This window comes from Mesocricetus auratus, unplaced genomic scaffold (assembly GCF_017639785.1).
Source record: "Mesocricetus auratus isolate SY011 unplaced genomic scaffold, BCM_Maur_2.0 Super-Scaffold_4256, whole genome shotgun sequence".
Lineage (NCBI taxonomy): Eukaryota > Metazoa > Chordata > Mammalia > Rodentia > Cricetidae > Mesocricetus > Mesocricetus auratus.
The window spans coordinates 122,886,115-122,908,202 of record NW_024429182.1 but is presented as its reverse complement, the minus strand read 5'-3'; the positions used below and the strand labels follow the sequence as shown (position 1 = coordinate 122,908,202).

Below are 22,088 nucleotides of genomic sequence, written 5' to 3'. Positions count from 1 at the left end.
AAACCTTACCTCACTTCACCGTCGCCTCACTATAGTCCTCGAGGGAGGAAAGAGCATCCATTTCTACAGAAGAGGAAGTGGAGACACAGGAAATGTAAAAATGTGGTCAGAAAAGACCTCAACACAAACCTAGCCACACTGAACCTCTTAGATGAGAGAGTGGGAGGCATCCTTGAACAAATTGGTACAGGAGACCGCTTCCTGAACATAACACCAGTAGCACAGACACTGAGATCGACAATTAATAAACAGGACCTCCTGAAATGGAGAAGCTTCTGTAAGGCAAAGGACACAGTCAACAAGACAAAACATCAGCCCATAGAATGGGAAAAGATATTCACTAACCCCACATCTGACAGAGGGCTGATCTCCAAAATTTACAAAGAACTCAAGAAGCAAGTGTCCAGTATACCAAAGGATCCAATTAAAAAGTGGGCTACAGAGCTAAGTAGAGAATTCTCAATAGAGGAGTCTAAAATGGCTGAGAGACACTTGAGAAAGTGCTCAACATCCTTAGCCATCAAGAAAATGCAAATCAAAACAACTCTGAGATACCACATCACTCCTGTCAGAATGGCTACACAAAAACACCAATGACAGTTTATGTTGGAGAGGATGTAGAGAAAGGGGAACACTCCTCCACTGTTAGTGAGAGTGCCAACTCATACAGCCACTTTGGAGATCAGAATGGAGATTCCTTGGGAAAATGGAAATCAGTCTACCTCAAGATCCAGCAATTCCATTCTTAGGCATATACCCAAAAAATGCACATTCATACAACAAGGGCATCTGCTCCATTATGTTCATAGCAGCATTATATGTAATAGCCAGAACCTGGAAGCAACCTAGATGCCCTTCAGCTGAAGAGTGGATAGAGAAAATGTGGTACATTTACACAATGGAGTACTACTCAGTGGAAAAAAAAAAACAATGAAATATTGAAATTCACAGGCAAATGGATGGCACTAGAAGAAACCATCCTGAGTGAGGTAACCCAGTCACAAAAAGACAAACATGGTATGTACTCGCTCATATATGGATTTTCAACATGGAGCAGGGCATTGCCAGCTGACAATTCCACTGCCAGAGAGTCTGGGAAACAGGGAGGACCCTAAGAGAGATATGCATGGTACCTTGGAGAAGGGGAAATGGGACAGGATATCCTGAGATGATTGGGAGGAGGGGAGGGGAGAGGAAGCTGGGAGAAAGAGAGGGGGAGAGAGGAAGGGAGAGGACATGGGGGAGCAGGAAGGTTGAGTCAGGGTAAGAATAGAAGAGAGCAGAATGAGAGATACCATAATAGAGGGAGCCACTATAGGTTTGAGAAGAGATCTGGCACTAGGGAGATTTTCAGAGATCTACAAGGATGACACCAACTGACAATTGAAGCAATAGTAGAGAGACTACCTTAAATGCCCTTCTCTGATAATGAGACTGATGACAACCTTATATGCCATCCTAGAGCCTTCATTCAGTGGCTGATGGAAGCAGAGGCAGACACCCACAGCTAAACACTGAACTGAACTCCTGGAACCCAGTTGCAGAGAGGGAGGAATGATGAGCAAAGGAGTCAAGACCTGGCTGGTGAAACCCACAGAGGCAGCTGACCTGAACAAAGGGGAGTTTATGGACCCCAGATTGATGGCTTAGAGGCCAGCCTGGGACTGATCCAGACCCCCCTGGACATGGGTGTCAGTGAGGAGGCCTCAGTAATCTATGGGGCCTTGGATAGTAGATTAGTATTTAGCTCTGGTGTACAAATGGACTTTGGGAGTCCATTCCACACAGAGGGATGCTCTGTCAGCCTGGACACATAGGGGAGGGCCTAGGCCCTGCCCTGGATGATATGACAGACTTTGAAGATTCCCCATGGAGGACCTCACCCTCCCTGGGGAGTGGAGGGGGGCGTTGGGTAGGGAGTTGAGGGGGTTGGTGGGAGGCAGGGGAGGAGGGGAGGGTGAATGAGCTAGGATTGATATGTCAAGCAAATGTTTCTAATTTAAATAAAATAAAAAAGATTTAAAAATGTGATCAGAGGCACACAGTAAGTGAGGACCTCGGGGATTTGAACCCAGAAAACTGGCTTAAGAGCCCAGATCTGAATCACCATCCATGCTTCAAGCTCGCTCACACACACCCACTATCATTTAGACATACATTCACTTAATCTAGTTTTAATCCTAGACAACCCCTAATTCCATACTCCCATCAGTCCGTTCTATATTTCTTCCCATCACTTTGCAAATGTTCTGAAAGTCTCATCTACATTAGCCGACTATTCCTTTCCACCCTGTTCTCTGTTTGTCCCACTCTTATCTGCCCTGTTTCTATTCAAAGATTTCTTGTAGGACCACCTTGCAAAGCATTTCTCAGTCATTATCTGTCTTAGTTCTCATTTTATTGCCGTGATAAACACCACGAACAAAGGCAACTTGGGGAGGAAAGTGATTATTTGGCTCAGTTTATAGTCCCCATGAAGGAAGTCAGGGCAGGAACCCGGAGGCAGGAACTGAAGCAGGAGCCATGGAGGAGTGCTGCTTACGGGCTTGTTCCCTGTGGCTTGCTCCGCCTGCTTTCATGTACAACCCAGGACCACCTGCCCAGTGGTGCTACCACCCACAGTGGGTAGGGCTCTTCTACATCAATCATCAATCAAGAAAATGCCCCACAGACTTGCCCACAGACACTGATGGAGACGTCTCCATTGACATTCCTTTTGCAGTTGACTCTAGCTTGTGTCCAGCTGACAAAAACTAGCCAGTATGCCATGTTACTCAGCCTCCAGCAGTTCTTGCTGGTGGCAGCTAGTTCTCTCTTCTAGGATAGAAGATTGTGCATTTCCTGGGTATAGTCCTTACCTGGCTCACTAGGGAGCCCTGAACAGACCTTCCCTCCCCTAGTAGACACATGAAATGTCATCCGTGGGCACACCCTGGAGGAATCTTGCTAGCAGGAAGAAAGATGAAGCATTATTGCAAGTAAAGGGATGCTTTAGAGTTCACAGGACTCCTTACCAGTCCTTCTGGCTCAGAGATGCAGTATTTTAAATTGTTTCCTTTTAATACCTGAAGGTTCTATCCACAATGACATAAAATCCCTCTTCGATACATTTCAATGCTCAGGCAGTTGGTGTCCAAACTCTTAAAATTTCAATTTCTCTTTATATTCACCCCAAGCAGATTTTGCTTAGAATAACCTATCGTTTTTCTACAAAATTTAGATTTACAACATTTCCAAATCCAAGACACCGTTAGAAGAGTACACATGTATGCATATTCTCCCCTTCAGACTAAGCTTTCTCCTTTCCACTACCAAAGTTTACACCCCAAGAGCCATGTCTTCATCATCCCAGGTCACAGTTCTTGCCCTGTTTGGCCATGTAGACAAAATGCTGCCTAGAAGGACATGAAGATCCCAAGAGGCACTAAAAATAGCGATGGGTTCACGTGTGGAGTCTTACCATATGCCAGACACAGCACCAGAAAAATGGTACCTTCCCTTTCTTATTTCTTACAGTCTTAGAGACGGGATGTCCGAAGCTCAAAGGGGCTTCAGGATTTGCCCAAGATCACCCAGGGAATAAGCCCAGAACATGAGGTTCCACGATGTCACCCACGTGAGACCAGATTTCATGCATCTGTGAGAAGGTGCCATGTACCCCTCCTTCACTGGCTGCAGGTGAGAAATGAGAAAGATTCAGGGTTGTAAGAGCAGAACCCTTGGGGAGCTAGAGCTCCAGGCCCCTATCCAATGGGCCCACTATACCTCTTATCATCTAACAGTGAGCCACAGGTGTACAAGCAAGTTTAGAGGAAGCAAAAACACAGGAGTGGGACAGCTGGGCAGACAGTTCAGGAAATGCTCAGGTTAGACTTCCTCCCTGCATCACACTGATGGGGTAAAGTGTGGTCCAGTCGTAGGCGGCTGTGCTTGGTTGGTTTGCTATGGAAACATACTCAGTCTATGACCCAGTTGTTTTCCATCCATTATTCCCAGTCCTTCCACTGCCTTAACCTTGGCTGCCGTTCCCCTCCCTTTCTTGTAGAAGAAACATACCACTGCAGAACCCTAACTGGAGAGTTGACAGCCCTGAAAACTCGTTTCATTCATGTAGGAGGGTGGGGATACATCCATGCTCTTTAAAGAGGAGCAGAGCGCCCGGCGGTCGTACCACACGTTGCTCCCGAACCTGCCTGACGGCGACTTGAAAAGCCTCCAGGTTCAACTGGGCTTTCTTCTTTTTCTTTGTTCCTTTCTTGATGGCCTTGCATTCAGACGCAGCAGCGTCCCTATTAACGTTAGCTGCTGCCTTTTCATGACAGAATTTCTGGGGGACACCTGGGTAGGGAAGACTTTGAAGGTGCTTTTCTTCTGGGTGTTTGATGTGTTTCCTTCTGACCTTGACTGGTCCTAGGACAATGGCCATTCCTTCTCCCCCTGCAGTAATGCTGGTCACCTCTCAGGAAGTCTCACTGTTAGATGATAAGAGGTATAGTGGGACCATTGGATAGGGGCCTGGAGCTCTAGCTCCCCATGGGTTCTGCTCTTACAACCCTGAATCTTTCTCGGTCTTGATAGCCTCTTTGTAAGTCAGGTCTTATAGGGTTCAAATAGAAGCCCATGTGAATATCTGTTGCAGTGTTATTGAAGGTGATGTCCACTGTCCTTCAGAATCAAATAAACCAGCTATTGCTTGCTGAGCTTAAGAAGTTTCTTGGGACAGCTGCTTTTCCATAGTGCAATCCATTAAGGTACTATCAGAAGCCATGAAGGAAGGGAAAGTGAGTTAGCCACAGCAAGACCATGCTTCCTAATGCCCTGTGGCCTTCTTAGATGTAGAGCTGGGGTCTATCCAGAGGGGAGAGCTGCTGGAGATTATTTTTGTGTATTTTATTTTCTTCACATAGGAGACATGTCTGAATGTCACATGCCCATAGTTCATGGGATTGTGCAGGACAGAACCCTTGTGTAGAGAGGCCTGGTCCCTCCTTGAGTAGTTACAGACTGGGCATAACCCAAGTGTAATGGCTGGTGCTCAGCAGAATCTAGAAAGGCCTGGGTGAAGGGCCTTTGGTTGTGCCTGTGTGGGGCTGTCTAGATTAGCTGAAGTAGGAAGGCCTCTCCGAGGTGAGTGCTATCATTCCCTGACTGGGATTCTGGACAGTCTAAATGGTTAAAGGGGACTGAGCAGAAGTTTGTGTTATTGGTCTCCTTTGACAACCAGGGTAATGTGATCAGCTGTCTGAGACTCCTGGGGCCTTGATTTCCCAGTCATGGTATATGGCACCTTCAACCGTGGGCCGAAACAAACTCCTCCCTGAAGTTATTTTTGTCAAGAGACTGTAGCCAAGTCTTTATTGTCTGTGCTGCCCATGAACCAAGTGAGACTCTGAAGTGTGTCAGGGACCAGCCTCATCTTGTGACAACACTTCCTCTGGTTTTTCCATGAAGCTTGGTTTTCCCCATTTGCTTCCAGTTGTGCCTGGATTAGGGTTGCTCAGCCTTAGCATGGCCCGTGTACTAACCTCCAACTTCCTCTGTCTCCCTACAAGTTGCCCGATTCTCCTTGTGACTTCACTCCTACTGTCAGACTCAATGAGCACCATGGCTGCTCCCTACCCATGCCTTACACCTAACAGACCCCTCACCTAGATCTTTCCCGCAGGGAAGGACAACCCTGCCTAGTTCATTCAAAATCAGGGCAGTGTCCACAGCTCCCCCATCTCTCCCCATGAAGTTTCCCCTTCCAAGTACCATCACCTTCCTATTTTAGATCACCCCAAATGAGAGGAGCTGCTAGTGACCCCACCATTGTGATACATGTCTCTCCCAGGTGCACAGTCTGTCCGGTCTCCCCAGGGAGGGTATGCTTTCTGCAATGCAGATCTCAGCAGCTTCTCTGCCTCCTGTAAGCTCCTCAAGGTTCCTTCACCGGCACCACCAGCTTCAACATCGGGTTCGGATTTGGTAGTAGCACAAGAGCCTTTCTGAGCTGCCCCTCTGTCCTGTTCTCCTTTCCATGCCTTCTGACTCTGCTGGGCAATGCAGGCTGTCCTGGAATGTGTGAGTTGGATCACATGGTTGTGCCCTTGAATATCAAGTTCTCTCTCAGGAATGCCTTATTCTATTTGTGTGTGTGTGTGTGTGTGTGTGTGTGTGTGTGTGTGTGTGTGTGTACACTGAATGTAACATTTATAAATGGCCAGCCTTAGATCATAACTGGTATAAATATGCACTTGTATTATGTTGAACCTTTTTTTTTTATAATAGGGTCTCTTGTAGCCCAGGTTGGTTTTAAACTCTATGTAGCAGAGGATGGCTTTAAATTCCCATCCCCCCCTGCTTCCTGAGGGTTTCATTACAGGTGTGTGACATCACACCCAGTTTTGTGAGATGATGGGGATGAACTAAGTATTTTGTGTATATGAGGAAGGCACTCTACCCCATCTCATGTTAAATGTTTTAAAAGTCAGAGATCAATCTTTAAAATGAAAGAGACTAGTCAAAGACTCGTCTGGCGTCTTTTGAAGATTCTGGGGATCTGGCCATGCTGAACCATAGTAATGGCGGCAGTGGTAGCCTCTGGTTGGCAGGTCTCTGCTGTGTTTTCTGATAAATTCAACCACTAGGAGGGTGCTCAGCCTCGGGGGCTTCTGGGATATGTCCACACATTTGCTGCTCCCACGGGTGTTCTTCAGGGTTTCCAAGGCTGTGGGAGGCACTGGGTTTGAAGAAGACTTCTGTCCAAGGGTCGCCCTGACTATTTCCTGACTGTCTTGTGGGAAGCTCACAGGTGTGTTAAGCTCACGGGTGTGTTCAGTGTAGAAAGCAGGAACTCCAGGCAGGTTTGTTTAGAGATCAGAAGTGACTTTATGTAAGAAATGCTGCTGTAGCTCACCACAAGTAGGTGTCAGGTGGGAATAGCTCAGAGAGGACAGGAGTCTCCAAGGCTATGACCAGGTAGATAGATGCTAGCAGCATGTGTTTGAGTGAGGACTTGAGGAAGACTGCTTTGACAGCTAAGTAGATCCAAACCAAAACAAAAATACAACAACAGAAAACCCCACAGAGCTACTACAGCCCAAGCTATTGCCATGGATGGGCTTCCTTGTAAATTCTCCTCTCTATCCCATCACAACCCTGGAAGGTTGGGTATTTATCCTGGCTAGGTTTTGCTGTTAATCTGACACAGCCTAGAGTCATCTGAGGGAGTATCATCTGAGGGACTGCCCTGATCAGACTGACCTCTGGCCATGTCTCTAACAGACTATTTTGAATGATCGTTGATGTGTTGTGAGCAACACCAACCTTGGCAGGTGGGTCTGGCTTATATGAGAAAGTTAGCTGAGTGTAGCCTGTCACCAAGCCAGTGATTGAGTCAGCATGCAAACTTCATGGTTTCACTTTAAGTTCCCTATTAGAGTGACTGTACTTTGGCAGTGTGGGCTAAATGTACCCTTACCTTCTGAGGCTAATTTTTGTAAGAGTGCAAAGTAAACCAAAACAATATCCAATGATTGGCAGCCAAGGAGAGACAGGAGGCAGGATTTGAACTCTGTTGTCTAAAAGATTCCAAATGGTCAGGACCCAAACCAAGTTAAAGCTGAGAGTCAGTGTAAAACCACGCTGGGAAAATATCAGAGGGTGAGACTAAGCAAACCAATGTTCCTGGTCACTGTACGTCCCTCCAAACAGATGCTAAAACTCGTTAAGTAGAGCAAGAGAAAGAGTGAAAAGCCATGTTGGGAAGGAGGTGGTGTGCACTGGAATAGGCTGTCCCTTTGGCCATCATGACGCCTGTGCCTCCTCCACGGGAGTTCTGGCTCTTCACTTTGATGCTTCTAGCATATTCTGGCAGCAAGTTCAGGCTGGAAGGTTGTTTTCTGCCACACACAGACACACACAGACACACACAGACACAGACACACACACACAGACACACACAGACAGACAGACAGACACACACACACACACACACACACACACACACACAGCCTTACTTTCCCTGTTGCCCTGAGCATCAATCAGCTCAGACACCAGATTTTGTTGGGGCAGGGACAGGCACAGACTCTGGGCAGGGACCTGTTGGGCCTTGGTCTTGCTTGGGCTGGTGATTCTGGAGAGCATCCTGGGAACAGTGACTCGAGGTGTTGTTGAACATGTTGCATGAGGGGTTGCCTTGGAGCTCCATTTTCTTCTCACATCTCCTGTCATCAACTACTGTAGGAAGTTTCAGAAAAGCAGGTTGGGGTGAAGCCAAGGAAGTGGGGAACCTGCTATTCTTTGGGGTTTGGAATCATCCAGAGGAAAAGAAAAGTTTGATCTGCCAACTTCTCCACTTGACCTCATCACACTGCAATTGGGCAGAGGTTTTAGCTCTATTTTCTTAGACGGATTGTGTGCTCTTTGGAGATATCTGGTCGCTAGAGGGGCTTGACACAGGCACACTGGTTCCCAACAGTGCTTTCTACAGGTGAAGGGAAGAGGGACAGAAACTCCTACTTTTTGGCCGGAGGTAGGGGGTGGGGAGGGTGGGGGAGTGGGGCAATAGAAAGGTGGGACCCTGCCTGTTTTCTCAACAAAAGTGCTTTTGATATGATAATGTGAAAGTCTGAAGGTACAAAAACCCCACAAATCCCCAAATCAGCCAGCCAACCAACCAGCCAACCAACCAGCTAGCCAGCCAACCAGCCAGCCAACCAACCAACCAACCAACCAACCAACCAATCAGCCAGCAGCCAACCAGCCAACCAGCCAGCCAATCAACCAGCCAGCCAGCCAACCAACCAGCCAGCCAGCCAACCAGCCAGCCAACCAACCAACCAACCAACCAATCAGCCAGCAGCCAACCAGCCAACCAGCCAGCCAATCAACCAGCCAGCCAGCCAACCAACCAGCCAGCCAATCAACCAGCCAGCCAGCCAGCCAACCAACCAGCCAGCCAGCCAGCCAACCAACCAGCCAACTAACCAACCAGCCAACTAACCAACCAGCCAACCAACTAGCCAGCCAGCCAACCAACCAGCCAACTAACCAACCCCAACCAACCAACCAACCAACCAACCAACCAACCAACCAACCAATCAGCCAGCAGCCAACCAGCCAACCAGCCAACCAGCCAGCCAGCCAATCAACCAGCCAGCCAGCCAGCCAGCCAGCCAGCCAAACAAATAATCAGCCAGTCAGCCAACCAGCCAGCCAGCTGAATGCAAAACCACATTTTTTTTCCATTCTTTGAAACAGGTACCAGCTTGGCAGGCACTATTCTTATACATTTATTATCACTATTATTATTTATTACTATTATTATCATCATTATTAAAACTCTTCTGAAAAGACAAGATTATAGTCCAGTTTCTCTGTTTTACTTTCTTTTTGTCCTGATTAGCATGAATTCCATATAACTGAGTACCTATATGACAGACATTGGGGTAGACTCGGTGGTCTCGGTGAGCATGCAGGTATAGAGTGTCCAGTTTCCAGTTACTTAGAGTCTCATTTAGAGATGAGACACGTGTACACACTGGCCCTAAGCATGGAGCTGTAATTACCTACCCATGTCTTGGTGCTTCTGAGAGCATGTATAAGAAGTAGGAATGGAGGACACCTCAGTTAAGTGTGTGTTTGGGAATGGACTGGGAGGGGCTGTTTTCTAGAGGACCAGGGGAGCCAGATTCAAAGTGCACTCTGGAGAAGCAGAAAAGGAATTGCTACGGTTATTTCCCAAAAGCACAGCCCAGCCTCGTGGCTTAGTGCATTCCAGTCTTCCCTTCTGGAGGCCATGTGTTGTTCCTGTGTCCTCCGCACTCCAGCACAAGGTCACTGCATCTTCACCCTTCCTGTCCCCTCCCCCTCCCTGCTCTTTAGCCCCATTTCACTTCAAGGTCGTGGCTCTATCTTAAGACCTCTTTTGCTCTCTTTCTCTTCCCTCACGACCTTATTTTAAATGTTGGAGACAATCTCTCTGTCTCTGTCTCTGTCTCTCTGTCTCTCTGTCTCGCATGGTAGGAGTGCTGGGGTTGCAGCCTCTCGCTGTCAAGCTTCTTGTGACTCTGTAGTTTCGTTCTGTTCACTCTAGTTTCATTCTGTTCCTATATGACAAGCACCACGACCAAAGGCGACACAGAGGAGAAAAGGGTTTATTCGACTTACTCTTACGGGACACAGTCCATCCCTAAAGGAAGTCAGGGCAGGAACTCAAGTAGGAACTTGAAGTAGAAACCATGGAGGGATGGAGGAATGCTACTTGCTGGTTAACTTTCGGGCTCACTCACAGGCTCATGCTTAGTTAGATTTTTGTTGTTGTTGACACAGCCTAGGAAAATGTTCACAGGTGTCATAGCACTTTGTTCTAGGTCACCCGTCTTCACTACCACACTACCACCTCTGTCTAAAATGGCCAGGTGTGACACAAACCCCACCCAAGCTTCATACAGAACAGCAGCTTCCTTTCTCCACGCGAGAGCCACCCCAGGCTCAGTCATTCCTCAAGGCATTACTACTGTCAGTCCCCAGGGAGGCTGGAGAGCCTGGAGAGCTGTCAGCTTTTTTTTTTTGTGCATTCCCTACCCCTTCCTGTCTTAGACCCTCCAGGCTGTTGTTCCCATTGGTAGTGTGGGTGGTTCCCTCAGCTCCTTTGCTCTCCCAATCTCTAGTAAACTGCTCCTCGCTGGCAGTTCAAAGCACTTCAGGAGTCCATGGTGGTTCCCTTTTCTTTGAGAATCCTTTGAAACATAGCATCCTGTGTCTGTCATTTGAAGGGGTTCACAGAGCACCTAAAATCTACTACAGATTCCCTAGGGCTTCTGGCTTCTCAACTTAAGCCAAAGACATCTCACTTCTCCCAAACCAAATTGATTTTTGAAAATTATTTATTTTAACACCAAGGCATTTGCCACCAAGGTCAGGGGTTACAACTAGGCTGGTGGCACACCACAGGCATGGTCCTTTGTCAGTAAGGATGAGTTTTCCTGATCTCCAAATGAAGAAGGTGTTCCAAATCACCAAATTTAGCTATTAGGTGTAGTGGGAGCTTTTCTCCATCTAGCTACACACTCTATGTACTTTCCTGCAATGTGGTACGTTGACCATTATTTATCAAGAACACTAATCCTACTGTAATATAATTTTTTTCTCAGTGATACTGTGGTAGGAAGAATATGAGGTGATGGACCCCCAGCTTGCAAATCTTTGAAGACGTTTCTCTAAGATGAAAAAGTGTCACATTCAGTAGTTGGCACGGTGCAGACACTGTAGCCGGTTTGACTTTCTTTTCCCTGACGTGGTCCTCCTCCACCCTTCTACCCTCCACCTTTCCACGTGGGGCAGGTAGGAAGTGAAAAATAGATGAGAATCGACTTACTGCACAATCGCAGCCTTCAGGGTAAAATATTTAGGAGCACAACAGGACCTACTGAAAGCCTGTTCCAGGGAAAGTCTCTGTGGAGTCGCCCAATCCTGAAGATCTAGAACTCGGGGAGACCTGTGACTTTAATCTAGTCAGTGTCGTATGACAAGGAAACAGAGGCAGCCTGCAAGTCTACAGCCAGAATCCAGAACAGCTCCTCTCAGAGGCACACCTCTCTCTATCACACAAAAAAGCTGCTCAGCCACAGCAGTTCCCTAGAGCCCCTCGTCTGGGCCCTGTCCGTCTCTGCATGCGCTGGCATCTCGCACAGTGCATCAGGTGCACACTCGACTGCGTGGTGACCTCACAAAGCTTGTGGAACTGGCACACAAGCAGCAGGTCCTGGGAAGGTGACCCGACACCTGACACTTTCCTTCAGGAATAATGGGAGTGCTCCGTGAGGTTGCTGTGTGCGCACCTGATCAGAAATAGATCCTTTTCCCCGGAAGACAGGCTTGGGGTACATTGTCCTCACTGGTTTCTCTGAGACACCGCCTTTGAAAAGTAGTCACTGAACATTTACAGAGCCGTGTGCTGGGTACACAGAGATGAGCTAGCGCAGACATGGATTCCTTCCCTCTTGGAAAGTGGTCTAGTGGGAGATAAAAGAATAAAAAAGAATGAGAATAAAAATAGACCATGCAGATGGAGTGAGGCTAATCCCTGCCTGCTTCTAAGAAAATAAGAACAACACTGCACAATGAGACTCGGATGAAGGCTACACACACACACACACACACACACACACACACACACACACACACACACACACCCCTAAAACCCAGCACACTTTACTCTATCTTATCTCAATGGATCTCAACTCCCAAATATCTGAGCTTCAAAAGGCGGGATTAGATGCCATTAAGCCAGCCTGGCCAGCACTGATTTAAAAAACCTCTTTTATGCCTCAGGATTGAGGAGGTTGTGGACCTCTGTTAATCTTGTTATCAGCTGGATCTCAGCCTGCCAGGAGCCAGCAGGCCCGATTCCCAATTCTGATCACATCCTTCCAATCTTCTGGCTTCTGTATATGATGGAACCATGAAGCAGCCAGTTAGGAATACTAACTTCAACTGTGGGTTGATCTTTCTTCACAGAATTGGGAGCGAGTAGGTTTACTATATTAATAAGATGGAATTCAATGTATGTATTAGTTAGCTTTGTTGTATTTTGAGCAACATCCCCAACAAAGAACGAAGAAAAGATTTATTTTGCTCATACCCCTGGAGGGTTCTGTCCACAGCCTGACCCAGATGCTTATGCAGAACATGATGCAGTGTGAGCATGAAATGAAGAGCTTCTTCACTTGAGGGTGGACAGGAAGCAAGAATGAGGAAGGGGCTAAGCACCAGGGAGAGCCATCAAAGGCATGCCCCTAGGGCCCTACTTTCTCCAGTAGACTTAACCTCTCAAGGTTTCTGGTATCTCCCCAAATAGTGCCACCAGCTGAGGACCACATAATTAGGACACCCTTAGGGGGCAACTCATGTTCAAATGATAACCATGGGTTTCATATTAGGTGGCTGCAGAGCTCCACACAATACCTTGCAGGTTTCCTCTTCACTGGCGATGGAAAGAAGTATTTCAAGGATCCCAGAGTGTATTTGACAGAGCCTTTCTGGGCCTCCCTCGGGGAATTAGCTCCCTCTGCATTCTTTCTCTGCCTTCCCCACTCTTTCCTGGGTTTTCCAAGCAAGCACATGCTCTCTAGCAGGCACTGGGCAAAGCTGGAAGGCCAACACAACACAGATCTGGAACAGTCCTGTCTCTCGGTGAGCTACTGTGTAGCAGCCATGAAAAATACCACAAAATAGATATGAAGTGGAGCCCAAGACAGGAAGGGCATCCCAGGAAGGATGTAAGACAGGAAGGGCATCCCAGGAAGGATGTGAGCAGGTGGTGGCCTGGCAGCGTTGCAGAGACAGAGACACCCTCTTGGACCTACTTCATCCTGACCTTTCTCTTATCCAGATGGTACTGCCCTGGAGGGCGATGGTGGTTGGAGCTTGCATGAGTGTGCCCATGTGTTGGGGAAGTCCTGTGTATTTGTCAATAAAGCACTGTTGGCCAATAGCGAAGTAAGATAGGTGGGACTAGGAGTCGAGGAGGACTCTGGGTAGGAGAAACACAGAGAGTCAAGATGTAACGCCATGGGGTAGGAAGCCCGGAAAGTTCTCCGGTAAGAGAAATACTTAGATTAACAATTATGGGGTAATTACTTAAGTCAGAGCTAGCCAGTAAGAAACAAGCAAGGCCAACAGCTTCATAATTAATATAGCCTCCTGTGTGTTTATTTGGGACTGATGCGGCTCTAGAACCAGGTTGGCAGGAAGGCTTCTCTCAAGGAAAAGGTTTCTCTTTACACCCATGAGCACACACACACACACACACACACACACACACACACACTACTGTTTAAATATTTAAATCACCTGCGTCACTGTTTCCTGAGATGTGTCTTCCACTGGGTATTAGGCAGTTCCCCAAGTACAGTAAATGAATCATTTCTGTAACGAGATCTTTCTGGAGTATCAACTATGTATAGAAATTCCTCAAGGAGTTGTTTTGGCTTTGCTACCTTTGGGGTGCAGAATGCCATGGGGGAGAAACCAGACTGGCACGTCATACATCGACCACAACATTTTCTGGTCTACCCTCATGTATTTTGCTAACTCAACTTTATTGACTCAACACTTGTCTTTAAATTGACTCACTTAAAAACTTAAATGAATTTATCACAAAAGACATCTTTATATCACTACCATAAATAGAATACCAATATCTCTTGCCCTAAATAGAAGGTAATAGCAAGAATAAATACAATTAAATTCTTGGCCGACGTCCTGCTTTGGGGCTCTCTTTATCAGGAAGAGCAGATGGGTTTTAAAAGGCTCCCCTATACTTAGCCTCCATCACCCCTAGAGGCCTCCCCTCTCCATTCCTGACAGTGGTGTTTGGAATTGGACTACAGGCTGGGCAGGCCACCAAATCTGCTGAGGAACCCCCAGATCTCTGGAGGAAGTATTATTGCCTGTGCCAACTGTGAAGTAATGCCATTTGCCATTTGAATGATCACAGCCAACCAGCTCACTAGAGGGCTCAGTGGAGCTGAGGAGTGCTTTGCTGTCTAGCTTCCCCAGAAATTTCCATCTGGTGCTGCAGGCCTAGGTCAAGGCTGTGTCTAGACACACTGGAGCCTCTTTAGACAACTAAGTCAGGTCAACCTTGGGCAAAGATTCTTCCTGGCTTTGCTGCATGGCTCAGGAACACAGCCCACTAGACTGAAAAGTTCCAGCTCCCTTTTCTGGCAATTATTGTACTTGGGTTTCAGTTACCTGTCCATCAAGTTGCTCTTGCAGTGTGTGTGTGTGTGTGTGTGTGTGTGTGTGTGTGTGTGTGTGTGTGTGTGTTCACAATAGCACACCCATGGAGGTTGAGGACAACCCCGGGGCATTTGTCTTCACTTTCAACCTTATTTGAGCTGGTCATTTGCTGTTTGCCAATGCACACCCCAGCCTGTGAGTTTCAGGAGATTCTCTTATATCTGCCTCCCATCTCCCTATAGCAGAATTGGGATTAGAGATGTGTGCTACCACACCTCGCTTTACACGAGTCTTGGAGATTCAAACCCAGGTCCTTGTGCTTGTGTGATAAGCACTTTGCCCACTGAGCCTTCTCCCCCAATACCTCTTGCAGTATTTTTATAATAAATGCGTGAACTCCATGAACAGCTCTTCCTATATACACGGGCATCCCCCTTGTGCCTGCAACACTCTAGGGCAACCCTGTTTTGGGCAGAGATACACAGACAAAATTCTCTACGGTGGGTAGGTCCAGGGTCACTATAGAAGGCAGATAGAGCAATTAAACTCATGTATGCTTTAGTGACAAGGACATATCTGCCAAAATGCATCATTAAGCGATGTTGTGTGAATGCTATCCAGTGTTCTTGTAAATAGGGATGGTGCAGCCTTCTGTGCTGACTATGCGCTATGGCCTGTTATCCCTAGGACCAAACACCATGTTTCTTTATGGTGTACTACAGACAACTGCACACAATGGTGTGCATTTGATTATCCAAACATAGGAAAGGCACATTATTTTTCAGCTCCATTACAATATTAGGGAGCCACTTAGGCATATGCAGTTTGGGGTTGAACAAAACATTATGTGGTGTGTGTGTGTGTGTGTGTGTGTGTGTGTGTGTGTGTGTGTGTGTGTGTGTGCATATTGTCTGGGGCCTTAGACAGACATAGACTTAGCAGACCTGAGATCCAGATGATGCCTGGAGTTGATGGTCTAAGGGTCACACTTGGAGTATTGGAATAAGGAGACCTGAGCCCAGTGTCTTTCAATTACTGGCTTTTGGAGGGACTAGCAATGACAGGATCTCCTGGAACTTGTCCAAGATGCAAATTCTCAGGCCTTAGGATGTCTGGAGTGAGGCTCAGTAATCTGGTTGGACAAGACTTCAAGGATGTTCTTTGAAGCTTGAGGGCCATTTTATGGACCTCATATCTCCCAGAAGCCATAGCAACTGCATATCCCCATTTTCTTGCAGGTACGTATGGTTTGAGCCTGACAGGAAAGGGACCATGGGACTCCAATTTTCCTAGTCTTGTTGCTCTGAAGATCAGAGGTTTGAGGCACTTGTTAACTTTTGAGTCAAGGAGGGGGACAATTTCAAGACTACCCCCCCAGAAAATAAAGCAAGGGAGAGAAGGAAGCTGGACAGGGTGTTGGGAAGGGTCTGAGCAGCCTTGGCCCCCTACATCCGCCACCATTGCACTGTGTTTTCCATGAACTTGAGTGTTTATGGGACCCCAGGGACCTCCTCTACTGAATTTAGACAGGCAGGCAAGCCAGCAAGTATTTACACAATGGCCACGCAGAAAAGCATGAGCTTGTACTTCCCATAGTTCCAAATCCCAGGTGTTAGGCATTTGGGTCACATTCAGTAAGTCTATCCAAGCACACTGATGATACAGCGAAGTCATGCATTTTCTAGTTCCCTGTTTCTGCCACCCTCTCTCCCCCAATATTGCCTCCCTCCTACGATTCTTGGCGTCATATTACTTTCTAAATGAAATAATACCCTCACTGATGTTGCTTTGTTAAAACCACACCGTGCTCTTAAAATAAACCAACATGCCTGAGCACCTACCAGGCATTCCTTCAGTGTGTGTGTGTGTGTGTGTGTGTGTGTGTTCAAAAATTGTAGTAAAACAACATCTACCATTTTAAACTTGTTTAAGTGTTCTCTTCAGTGGTGTTTGGTTCATTTCCAAATGCTGTGCAATCTTTACCACCACCCCTTTATAGAATTCTTTGCATCTTGCAAAACAGAAACTTTACATGCATTAAATAGCAACTTCTTGATCCCCCTCCCCTACTGAGAATCTGGCTGGTCGAGGGAGCTCCCATAGGGGGAATCAAGCACCGGCTGTCTTTTTGTGACTGCATTATTTCCCTTAGTTTAATGGCATAAAGGCTCGTCTGTGTCAAATGGAGCACGTGTTAGAAGTTTCTCCGTTTTTAAGGCTGAGTAGTGTTTCATTATGTATGTGAAACACATTTTGGTAGTCCAGTCATCTGTCAATGGATATGAGCTGCTCCTGCCTTTGTCTATTGTGACTGACGCTTCTGCAAGCAGTGATATCATTGTACAACCATCTGTTTGAGTCTCGGCTTTCAATTTTTATAAAGTTTTGGGTGATTTTATTTCTTTTTATGTGTATGAGTGTTTTACCTGCGTAGATGTCTGTGTACCACATGTGTGTTAATCTTTATAGGTCAGAAGAGGGGGTCAGATCCTCTAGAACTGGAGGTGGAGATGACTGTGAGCTGCCATGTGGGTACCGGGACTTGAACCTGGGTCCTCTGGAAGAACAGCCAGTGCTCTCAACCACTGAGCCATCTCACCAACTCCTCTGTTTTGTTTTATGTATACCCATAAGTGGACTTGCTAGATGGGATGGCATGGAATCTGTGCTAGGGTTTTGGGAGGGACTGTCCTACTGCTTTCCATAGTGGCTGCAGCATTTTATGTCCTTTGGTTTGTAGTTTGCATAGTCACGAGGAGACTGTGGCTTAGGAAACTGAGGTTCAGAAAAGGGGGACATTTGTTTGAGGGCACATAGGTAGTAAGTGTTTTGTCAAAGGCTAGCATTTCCACCACCCAGTAATAGCTCCTTGTTGGTACAAAGGTAGAACTTGGTGTCCTGCATCATGGGCAGTGAGTATAGTTCCAGCGAGAACACGGTGCAGAAGTAAGGCTCTGGGTGGCACCAGGAAGACATTTATATGAAGTCCTCACTCTGTGGGGTGAGAGCCGTGGCTGGCAGCATGGGTAAGGCTGGGGAGAGGGCTGTAAGCCATGACTGTTTCCCCTATTCCGGATCTTGTTGGGAGGCCTTCTGTAAGCATGTCCAGACACGGACAAAGCTCTGCAGTCCCTCTCGCTTCTCTGTTTGCTTCTCAGAAATAAACCTTTTGCTTAGGACGTTAGCTTGAACACCTCGAATAATTCACTTAAACTCAATTCCTAGGAATGCACTTAGAGGGCCTTTGTGACCTATGGAAACATCAAGCCAAAGCCAGGTGCCCAGGCAAGCTCACATTCTCCAGACACCAAATGCCTTTGCCTCCATTATTTAAACCGTTCTGGCACATAGCGCGCAGGAAGGTGTCAGTTACCCGAGACATCTCTCCCCTGAGTGAGGCTAACACTCTTAGCCTAGAAACTGGAGACTCAGAGACCTAAAGGCAAGCGCTCAGGTCTTCCTGGGCGGAGTCCAGGTGTGTCTGCCCTTTCTTCAGCTGTGGCTGAGCCACCAGACCCCAGCGATGCCACCGCTGTGCTAGACTACAGACAGTCCGCGAGTCTCCCCTACAGACTCAGAAGTTTCCAGCGTCTTCTCACAAACCCGCAGCGTGGCACGGACAGTGGAACAGAGGAGAGGAGGTCCAGCGCAAGACTAGAAGGGTGGTATAAAAGTCTTCAGTGCCAAAACGCAGCTGGGAGCAGTGAGCTTAGCCCAGGCCCAGATAAACGCAGCTCCTCTTTTATTTTCTGGGTGGTCACAGAAAGTCCCGGAACCTCGAGCCTTTATTACTTATCTGCAGATGGGCAAACGGTATGACTGCCGTACTGAGTGAGGCCATCATAGGGAGCTCTCAGAGGTGTCAGGCCCTGGAAAGGGAGCTCCCTGGGATGAGCCACCTCCTTGCTGAAACCCATCCTACCTGCCTTCCCTAACAAAGACCTTCCAGAGCTATTTTGATGGGAACAACTTGGGGCAGAAGGCTGCTCCCTTCTGCCCCAAGGAGGAGAGGGGAGGGGAGGCAAAGGCGTTTGAAGCTGCCCACCCCATTCTGTATGGATCTTTCCAGCTGTCATTGCCCATTATGTCCTGGGCTCCAGCACACCACCCTGCAAGCCTCCCCTAGCCTTGCTGTGTCTGTGTAGTTCTCTCTCACACAGACCTTGCTGTTTGGTTGACTACTCCCTTGGAGATAAGAGCATGCCCATTTCCTTACTGGATGCCACTTAATGCATCACTTTTGCATTTGCATAATTCTTGTCCTCTGGGGCCTGGGTTCAGATCCCCCTTTACTAGCTGTGTGACTCCAGATGAATCGTTTGTCGACTCTGTGACTCAGTTTCCTCACCTGTGCAATGGGCACAAAAATGACATCAATCCTATCTGATTGCTGTGAAGTCTAGAGGTGTTATTTGATATCTAGCACCCACAGAATGACTCTGTTGTTACTGTCTACTGGTACCTTTCCCCTGGAGAAAAGAACTGTGTGGAGGCAGGCTGTGCCTTCCAGTGTGGTTCCCACCACGAACATGAGGAACTGGATACCAGAATATAAGATTTTAAAAGCTGGCAACATCACAAACAAAAACAGCAAAACAAAAAAGAAAACAAAACAAAAAAAAAAACCAACAAACAAAAAACTGAGGTTGGCAGGCATTGGCTTCCAACCTGTTTGGCTACAGAAGAGGATTACTGGGCCGCCCACCAAGACTTTCCTAAAATGTGGTCATCTTAGTAGCCAAAAGAAAAGGAGAGCAGCATCTCAGGATATAGAAGCTCTGAGGCCATGACAGCTGGTAACTGGAGACTGCCCGACTGTCTGGATACACTGTGCTTTTTCTTTCTTTTTCTGTTTTTTTTTTCTTTTCCTTTTGCGTCCTTTGTCCTTTCTGCACATTAGCATTTGGGGGGACCACTGGTGGGGGAGGACATCTGGACCCACAAGCTATGGATTAAGAAGCTACAGGAGCAGAAATTGCATCCCTGAAGCTTAGGGTGGGGTGGGGCGGCTGGGGAGTAGAGCAGAATAGCGGGTTCCTTCTACAATAGCAAGCCAGCCGCGCCGGGAAATCCCCTTGACAGAGTGGAGAGCCTCCCTCTTGCAATGCAGATTTACAACTCACACAGCAAGCAAGGCGTGATGCAGGATTTTCCAGGGAAACAAATCAGCTCCCCCAAGTGCTCGCAAGTGTGTCAGGAGGAACACAGCTGCCTGTGTGTAGTGCAGACGCGCTCTGCTCTCCTCGGCTGAAGCCATTCTCTCCATGCCACTGTGAGGTAGGTGACAGCTGAAGCTGAGCAAATTCAGGGACAAACAGGTCCCGTCAGGACACTGGACAGCCTCCTGGCTGGGTGATGAATTGCGGGCAACTGGGGAGAATTTAAAACCGGCCCAGCTGCCACCTAAGAGAGTGACTAATCTCAACACTTAGGGACGAGACTAGCACAGCAGAGATAGCAAGCAAGACCCAAAGTGGCAGGAAGGCAGCCACTGGGGACATCACCCTGGCAGACCTCTAGGGAGGGACCTGTCTCCATCACCCCCTCCCCCAGAAGGAGACAGCCACAGCCACCGGTTCACTGGGGTGTGGAGTTCCTGCTGTCCTGCCATCTGCCTGTCTGACTCAGTTTTGCTCCAGGCAGCTGTGAGATGTGATCCTCCTGAGCTTATCTCCATCCTTGCAGCATCCCCAGCCTTGGCGGGTCATCACAAACCCCCGATTTGACAGCGTTTTAGAAATAAAAGCACCGCTTCCAAGTACCCATAGAGAACATTTGGAGATAGTATAGATGGGAGGAACCTTGCATTTCTATGTGGGCTATGTCTCAAAGATGTCCCTTTCAGTGTCTGTCCCAGGCTGTACCTTTCACGCCGGACATGGCAGGAATGCCACGACTTTCTCATCAAGTGGGGGTGTTTAACTGTTAGATGAGCAGAGAGACTTTTGAGACAGAGAGACTAGGACCTGACTTTGCTAAACCCTAAGCCTGCGTTTGTTCATTCTAAAGATACTTCATGGGCTTCATCGTCTACCAAGTGTTTCCACCTTGGGGCCGTGGGCCACAAGCACCCCAGGGTAGCTATGAACGGAGCTCACTACAAACTAGTATCCTAGCTGAAGAGATCATGGCTTTTTAAAAAGTGATTTGTTTTGGTAACGCAATCAAGTGGTTCTTAAGGGTGAACTTATAGGTGGCACTGTCATTTTGCAATGCCAAAAGGTCAGCAATCCTGAAACATACACTTCTCAGAAGGAGCTGGAGGAGGGTAAATAAAACATAATTGAGAACATGTGTGTATGTGGGGGGGCAGCAGCTGGGAACGTTATGCAAAGGAGAAAGGGGCCTAGGAAAGGGGCAGGGAGAGCAGGTAGTATGTATGAGAAGTCCCAGAGACATATAGAAATGGGCAATCATGGAACAACGTAGAAACTTGTAAGCAATATAGAACGGAACAGGTAGGGCCTTGGAAGGATGGAAGAGAGTCCATGGAAAGGTTATAGTCATTTCTGTGCATTCCCTACTTAAAGAAGAAGAGAGAACCTCTCTAGAATCCCACTCTTTGTGTCAAGTATCTATAATGTTCACTTTTCACCATTCCCAGTTTGTAAAATCTAAACAGTTTTAAAACCTAGCAACTCTACACTACAAGGGGAAAGAGGCCTTGCGCGTTGAATTGGTTTCCAAGACGGATATCTATTTACAATTTAAATTTGATGCTAGAACAGTTGGCATCAAGGACTCAGAGCAAGGGAGTTAAAATCAGAATGTCTTTCTCTTCTATTTTCTCTTTTAATTGTGTGTATGCTTGGGCGAACTATACTAGGATGGAAGAGAAAAAAATGAGCCCCTCCCCCAACAAAAAAGGACCATCTTGAATAAACGCAGACTCTTCTCACAGGGTGAAGGGTGCAGCTCCCAAGGCCGTGTTCTTCCACACCCACCCAGACTCCTCCTCTAAGAGGTGCATCTCACCCTGCCTTCCCTGGATGGCAGGAGTCACTGCCTGCTCACAGACCCCGTTGCAGTGATGACCAGAGATAACCGCTCCTCCTCTGTTCCTTTCCCAGACATGGCTTGATCTTCAATATGGTACTAGGACCCTGGCATGATGCACTAGACGGCATCAATTCTGACCACTCGGATGTCCATTCTAACACATCAGTGCCAGAGATGGATGGGTTGCTAAATATCTTCGCAATCACCCTTGCTCTGGATGCCTGGATGCAATCACCAGAAGTCTGATTCAGTTGCCCTTGGAGTTTAGTTTGCAAGACGACGAGAGAGCTATCTCCTCCAGAAGATTTAGCCCACAGTCTGCCTGACCTCTGACCTACGTAGACATAGGGTCAAGTACT

General features: G+C 47.4%; 1 protein-coding gene and 1 non-coding gene across 2 annotated transcripts in view; both read right to left on the bottom strand.

Annotated features, from left to right (window-relative positions):
* The window catches only part of St8sia2 (ST8 alpha-N-acetyl-neuraminide alpha-2,8-sialyltransferase 2), a 76,263-nt gene that overhangs the window by 49,905 nt on the left and 4,270 nt on the right, over positions 1–22,088 (bottom strand). The gene's annotated exons all lie outside the window — the stretch shown is intronic.
* On the bottom strand, positions 4,038–4,165 carry LOC121135669. The gene has a single exon (XR_005872769.1). It is a non-coding gene; the product is annotated as a small nucleolar RNA U109 (small nucleolar RNA).